This window comes from Passer domesticus, chromosome 12 (assembly GCF_036417665.1).
Source record: "Passer domesticus isolate bPasDom1 chromosome 12, bPasDom1.hap1, whole genome shotgun sequence".
Classification (NCBI taxonomy): domain Eukaryota; kingdom Metazoa; phylum Chordata; class Aves; order Passeriformes; family Passeridae; genus Passer; species Passer domesticus.
The window spans coordinates 2269333-2276264 of NC_087485.1; the positions used below are offsets into that span (position 1 = coordinate 2269333).

The 6932-nt window shown below is 56.2% G+C and overlaps 1 long non-coding RNA gene across 1 annotated transcript; it reads right to left on the reverse strand.

Moving 5' to 3' along the window:
• Positions 1–285: 285 nt before the first annotated feature.
• On the reverse strand, positions 286–5771 carry LOC135279433 (uncharacterized). Its single transcript, XR_010346675.1, has 2 exons — positions 5649–5771; positions 286–811 (listed from the first exon to the last, which is right to left on the reverse strand). It is a non-coding gene; the product is annotated as an uncharacterized LOC135279433 (long non-coding RNA).
• Between the last annotated feature and the right edge of the window lie 1161 nt (positions 5772–6932).

The following is a 6932-nucleotide window of genomic DNA, read 5'->3' on the forward strand; positions in this document are numbered from 1 at the left end:
TGGGGCTCCGCTCTCGGCTTTGCAGGTGATTCCCGAAAATCCCTTTGCCAAAGCGAACCCTCTGCCTGCCCGGGGCGTTCCGGGCAGGTCAAGGTGGTGGCTGGAGCAGGGATGTTTTGGGAGTCCAGGAGAGGAGCCCACCTGGCAGCACCCAGGGGTACCCAGCAAAGCGGGGGGTATTTCTGGGCTGCAAAAGGAAAATTGTCCAACTGCTGGAATTGGCAGTGAACCCCAGGACTATAATAAACAACTTCCCGGCCAAGGTCCCTGGCTATTTTCTCTCTGTTTTGGCTTGGAGAGGAAGATTTATTTTGTTTGCTGCTTGGAATTTTTTCCCTTGTCTTTTTTTCCCTCTTCCTTTGGAGGTATTTAAAGGCAACAACCCCCCGAGGCCAGGCTGGGGTTGCTGCTCTCCTGGATGTCCCTGGGTCCATGGGGGTGTCAGTGCCACCAGCTCCCACGGTGGCACTCCAAGCAGAACTTTTTGGGATGTGTTCAAAGCCCATCTCTTACAGACCTGCAGGGCATTTGTAGCCTCCAGATGGGCCTTGACAGTAAAAAAAAAGAAATAATAAAAACCAAAGAAGCAAGCAGGAAAAAATTCCACCGGCTTCCAGGAAGGGTTTTCCTGGCTGTGGGACTGACCAGTCCAGCAGGAAGATGGATTCTCTGTGCAACCTTTTCCATCCTCACTCTCCTTGGGGAGGTGTGGGCTGCCAAAGCCTGGTCTGGGAGCTCCCACGTTGCTGTGCTGTCCCTGGGTGCCCCTTTCCCCATCCTGCAGGGAGCTCCCAGGTGCCATAACTCATTCCTGTGGGATACAAAGGGCATCAAGCTGGATAAATCATCCATAAGTGCTGGGGGTGACGGCTTCAGTGGTGCTGCAGCTTCCCAAACCCTGTGCCTGCAGCAGGCTGGAGCACTGCAGGTGGGATATCAGGAGTTGAGATCCATGTTTTGGGACAGCCCTTGCTTTGCACAAGTGGTGGAGCAGCAAAGTGAGGGAGCACCAGCACCCAAACCCTCGGGGAACAGGGGAAGCTCTTGGCACAGGGCTTTCCTTGCAGGCAGAGGGGGAGGATGCAATTGGAAGTTTGTTATGGAGTGGGTTTGGTAGAGGCTGTTCCCCTGTTTATTGATGTAAACTCTCTTGGAATGACATTTTCCCCTCTGATTTCCTGAGGCAGGACTCTGCTCTCCAGCCAGGAGCAGGGTAAGTCCAGGTGTGTTTTCCCTGATACTGAATCCCCAAGGTGCTGCCAAGGATGTGAGGATTTGGGCAGAGTGAGATGCTTCAGCCAGCTCTGACCCCACAGAGCCACCAGCTGTGGGAGAGGGGACCCCCAAGAGGGATCCTTTAGGATTTTGCATGGAATTTCTTCCTTTTCCCACAGAGCCAAGCTGTTGTCAACCTGAGTGTGGGCATATCCAAAGTCTGTTCCAAGGGAGAAGCAGTGTTTGGCCACCAGTTCTGTTACTCTGTGATGTCTGGGCTGGTGCATCCCGGATTTACAGGGGGTCATTCCCCACTGGAGGGGGAGGGCAGGGCAGGATGGGGTTGGCAGCACTCCCACGGGTGCAGCACCTCCCTGCAGAGAGCCCCGTGGTACACGAGGTGCTGTCCACAGCGAGGTCCATTGGCATGACCCACATCTGGCTGGAATTTCTAGGATTTTGGGAGCCAGCTGGGAGATACAGAGTGGGGCCAGGATGAAGCCGTGCAGAGCACATGGAGTGCGGGGCCAGGTCTCAGCAGAACCATGTGAAACGCTCCCTGGGGCTGAAGTTTTCTGGGTAAGCTCAGAGTTCTGTTTTCACCTCTGTTCCAAGTGGATTTGGTCTGTTTTTATGGGCAGCTATCCCTCAGCACCCCAAAAGTGTACCTTCTATCCCTGTAGAGGGAATTGGGAAATGGATGGGCTCTTGCAGGGATGGGTGAATGGGGGACTTCCCTCATGGAAGCAGGCTGAGAGCTGGGGTTTGGCTGCATTTTCCCAATGAAAACGAGGTGCTGCCCTATCCTGAACCCACATCCCTGCATCCACACGACCTGGGGAGGCTTTGCAGCACCTCCTGGGTGAGCTGCAGCCCCGGGGAGCTGACGCTGACACGAGCCAGATTTCGGAGCTGGGCGCAGGAGGCTGGCGAGGCCTCGCCTTGGCAGAGCAGCCAGGGGAACAGCTTGTGACAGCCTCTCTCCCTCTCCGAGCGCCTGCTGGGGTGCGTTCCCTAACCTTTCCTGCCTCCGTTCCACTCCTGTGTTTCTCTCTCTCTCCTCTTTTTTTTTTTTTCCCTTCCCTTTCCCCTAACTGTAAATGCGCCATAAAAATGGATCAAATTGCTTAAATCACTGTCATTAAATCAGTGTGAGTCCCCCCTCCGCCCCTGTGCTCGAAGCCTGGCAGAGAACATTTGTTCCAAAGGCTGAACAGCCGTCTTATTGCTCTGAAAGCATATTTGCTGCTTGATGGAAGGAGGAGAGGAGGAGAAAAACAGCCTGCAAGGGAAGGAGGGGGGTGAAACCACCGGGGGCTGGCTCTCCTTGGACACAGAGGGGGGAGCAGGGGCTGCATCCTGCAGGCTGGCTCCATGGGAGATAATGGGGTGACAGGGATCACAGACACCCCAGGGGTTGGCTTTGATGGTGAAGTTGGGGTTTCATGGTACAGGGAGTGCTGGAGAGGGGTGGTGGGGATCCCAGTGCCAGCACAGACCACACAGCCCCATCCTGCAGCCCTCCAGAATGCTCTCCACTGAAGGCCAGCAGCGATGCTGTGGAACAGTTCAGCCTGGTGCAGCACAGGAGAGCAATGAATTCCCAGTATCCGAATAAAAAGCTTTTGCAAGCCCTCACCACAGGCCTGGTGGCTCAGGGGAGCTGGGGAAAAGTGATTGCTCTGTAAATTCAGAGTATTTTGGGAGCCTGGGTTTTGGCACGGCAGAGCAAGGCAGTGATGGAGGCAGAGACAAGGCTGGCTCCAGGAGCTGACGCCGGCACAGGGCCACACGGGGGAATGCAGGAATGCTTCTACCCAGGTGGTCTGGAAAATCCCTAGAGAGAGCAAGGCGAATGCCGAGGAGAGCCGGGAGCTGGAGGCGGATCAAAGGGCTGGGGAAGGGGCTGCCACAGGTGGCAGGTGCTGGCAGGGAGAGCACATCCCAAAGGCTGTGCCGAGCCCTCCTGGCTCTCCAGAGCTCCAGGCTCGTGCAAAGCTGCTGCACTCACCAGCTGCTTCCTGGTGCTTTGTCCCCAGGAAGGTTTCTCAGAGGATGCTGGCTCCCCTGCATCCATCTCCCTCCTCCCTGCTGAGCCGGGACTCTGCCCCCTGCCCCGAGCTGCCTCCTCCTGGGCTCTGAGCACTGAGGACGGGACTGAAGTTGTCTCCAGGACCAAACGTGGCCCCGGGGGTGCTGTGCTGCCCATGGCCACGGCAGGGCTGGTTGTAGCCCCCTGCTGCACCGACCCCAGCTCCAAAGCCCTCCAAAGCAAGATGAGATGCGCTGGCACAGATCCCCGTGTGTGGGGCAGAGCTGGGGGCACAGCCCTGCTCCTGCCTCTGCCCTGGGTGCAGGAGCTAAAAGCCAAACTGCAGAACAGCTCCGAGGGCTGGAGAGCTGCCCGAATTTCCAGAATAAAAACGCAGCAGCTCTGCAAGGCTGCCCGGAGGCTGGGGAAAGGCTGAGCCTTCCCGAGGCTCGGCACGCTCCGGGTGCCTCCCGGTGCTGCTCTGGGGAGCCAAGGTGGCCCTGCCCTGCCCAGCCCTTGGGACTCCCTGTTCCAGGCTCGCAGGGACTCCCATGCCCTTGAGGACCCCGTAGATGGTGAGCAGGGACCCCCTACCACGAGATGGGATCTGACTGGAGCCTTTCCAGCTCCCCCTTGGAAATGGGAGCATGGAGAGGGCAGCTTTGCAGATTAATTATTCCCAGGGTAAGGAGCTGCTTAATGGCTCTCCACCCCCCCTTCCCATGGGAAACAGCTTCTCCTTGTCCCTCAGGGGTGATGCACGTCAGGCTGAATCCCTGAGCATCCTGCTGCTTGCTGGGGACACTCAGAGCTGATCCTTGGCCTGGTCTGAAGCAGGAACATCTCCCTTAAAGGCAGCAGCAGTGAGTTAGCATCTCCCCACGCTGTGACACGGGAATGCTCCATGGAGGAAAGCAGGATTGATAGGAATAATCAGGTTTTGTTTAACCATATTGAACTTTAGGGTGAGGGGCAACTCCCCTGTTCCCAGCTTTTGGTCTTTACTTTGGTTTCTGAGTGCCTGAGGGCAGCAAATCTGTCTTGACAGAAGTGCTAATGGAGAAAAAAATGGATATTAATTCAGGGGAAGTGTTTCCAGACAGGGATTCATCTTTGTAAGCACCACTGAAGTACATGAGCTGCTCTGCTCAAAGCAGGAACAATGATTTTTTTCCCAGCTGCATCCCACAAGGATGCTGAGGGACAAAACTCATTTTAGGCTCATTTGGACCGGATACAGACCTGGGGGTCTCCCAGCTGGTGGTGGCAGAACATCCAAAATCCACTTTACCTCCAGGTTCCACGTGCCATGAGGCAGTACAGAGGAGAGGGGGTGCCTTCCCTTCTTTCCACCCCAAAAACCCTCTGAGAAGCAGAGATGTGTCATCATCTCAGACACAGTCCAACCCTTGGCTTGATGTCCCCCAGCCAGGCACCCCAGGAACAGGAATTTCTGCCCGGGGGTGGTGAGGGGAGGAGGGAGCAGATCCCTCCTGGCAAAGGCAGAGGCTGCCACGGAGCCCCCACAGCTCCCTTCACAGCAGGTGTGTGTTTATTGCTTCCTGCAGGGAAGGGCGACAGCTGGGATCTGTTTGCTCAGGACCTCGTCAGGGGCTCGTGGGCTCAGCTCTCTGCCTCGGCCTGCCTGGAACCCTGCAGGATAAATCCTGGCAAACCTGGCCTGGCACAGGGCTCTGGTGCTGGCACAGCCTGTGGCTGCTTCACCTTGTTTTGGGGGGTGGTCACCCTCTGGGGTTAGGAAACCATCAAGGGCTACATTGGCCAGACTCTCCATGAACTTCATCCAGCTGTGCCTGGGAGTGACCGGAATTGCCAACAACGGTCTGAAAAATTGAGCCATGATGTTCCTCAGCATAAGGAACCCTCTTTCCCACCTCCTCAATGGCTGGACTGTCCTTCTCCTTGAGCACTTGTTTTCTGTTGGGGGTTAGGATTTTTCCTTCTCTCACGGAATTTTGTCCCATCTGTTGCTAAGAGAAAGTAAGGACCGGTATTTAAAAGACAAAAGAAATGGCCAAGGTGGGGAAGGGTGCAGCTGGCTACTCTCTTGCCTGGGGGGTTTTCTCTTTGGAAGGGCAAAGATACCTCGAGATTTTGGCAGGGCCTGAGGGGCTGGGCTTGGCTGCTCTCCCTCACTTGCTCTTGGTATCTGAGGGGAGAATTCACCACCATTGCAGGGTTCTGTCTCCTGCTGTCCTCTCCTACCACAAGTGAAGTTCTGCTTGTGAGAGCAGCCATTGCACTGGGACACCCAGCCTCACTGGAAGGGATCCTCACCACCTGCTTGGGTGCCTCAGAGGAGAACCTGGAACCCTGGGCCCTTTTCCCCTCCTGGCCACGTTCACCCAGGCCGCAGCCCTGGGTTTTTTGCTACACTCACCCTGTGGCTCCTGCTACAGCTGCAGAGTCTCAGACACATCTTTAAATCCTGCGGGATCTGCTCCTCCCTGCCCTTCCAGCCGCCGTTCCTGCTGCAGCCCTCCCTCGCTGCCCACCATTGCCGCGTGAGGGAGAAACGCGGCGCCACAGCGCCCCCTGCAGGCTCGGAGGACCCATGGCCCCCCTGCCCGGCCGGCAGCCAGCAGCGCCCCCTGTGGCCGTGCCCGGAACTGCAGACACGGGGAAGCGCCCGCAGGCGGGCGAGGCCGCGCTTGGGTTCTGCTCTTTTTGTTGCTTGTTTGCCTTTTTATACATCCTAGTAAAGAACTGCTGTTCCTTTCCCCCTTATTGTCTCCTGAAAGAACCTTAATTACAAAGTTATAATAATTCAGAGGGAAGGGGGTCATATTTTTTTTCCGTTCCAAGGGCAGTTCCCGCCTTCCTTGGCAGACACCTGTCTTTCAAACCAAGATGCTTTCCCAGGAGTGGTGTCTGCCCGTCAGATGGACCCTGAGGCCAAGAATCCAGCAGAACACAGCTGTAAAGACTGACAGGAGCTGTGCTCGCTCCTCCAGCCTCTCCGTGGTTCCTGCCCTTCCCAGTACTGGTGGCGCTGGTGGGCTCTGGGTTGATGACTGGGAGCACCCTGAGTTTCTCTACTCCAGTGAACTTCTGCTTCCCAGTCCTCTGCCAAAACCGAAGCATTTCCAAGCCACTCTGGTGCTCCTAAGCCATGTGGGGCTTATCCATTCACCCAGATGAGCTGGGGACTAATGAGAGAAGGGAACTGGGACCAGTAAGGAAAAGGTGGGAAGAGCTGACATGAAAGTGAAGAATGAGGGAAAGCTGTGGGGGCTGAGGGCACATCTGGGGATGCTTTTCTCCAGAGACAAGGAGGATGCTGGGTGGATTGGGATGCACAGCTTGAATCCATGGACTGTTGGGAACACCACCAGAGCCAGCAGGTCCCCAATGGAATTATCTGGGAGGTGGGACAGTGGTGGAAATGAAAGGGATGTCTCTGCTGGGAGGAACACCTGGGGCAGGAAGAAGAAGGATGCAGCCTGGTTGTAGCTGCCTGGGAACCTCTTGAGCTCTGGAGCTTTTTCCTGACGAGGCCCCACAAATCCCACGGTGGGATCTTGGCTCGGATTGCGCAGAATAACGTATGGATCCAATAGAGCACAACCCCTGCCTGTCAGAGCTGCCGCCGAGCTCCAGCAGATGCAAAGTTTCGAGGAAATTGTGGTTTCTCCATGTGTCTCTGAACACCGGATCCAAACAG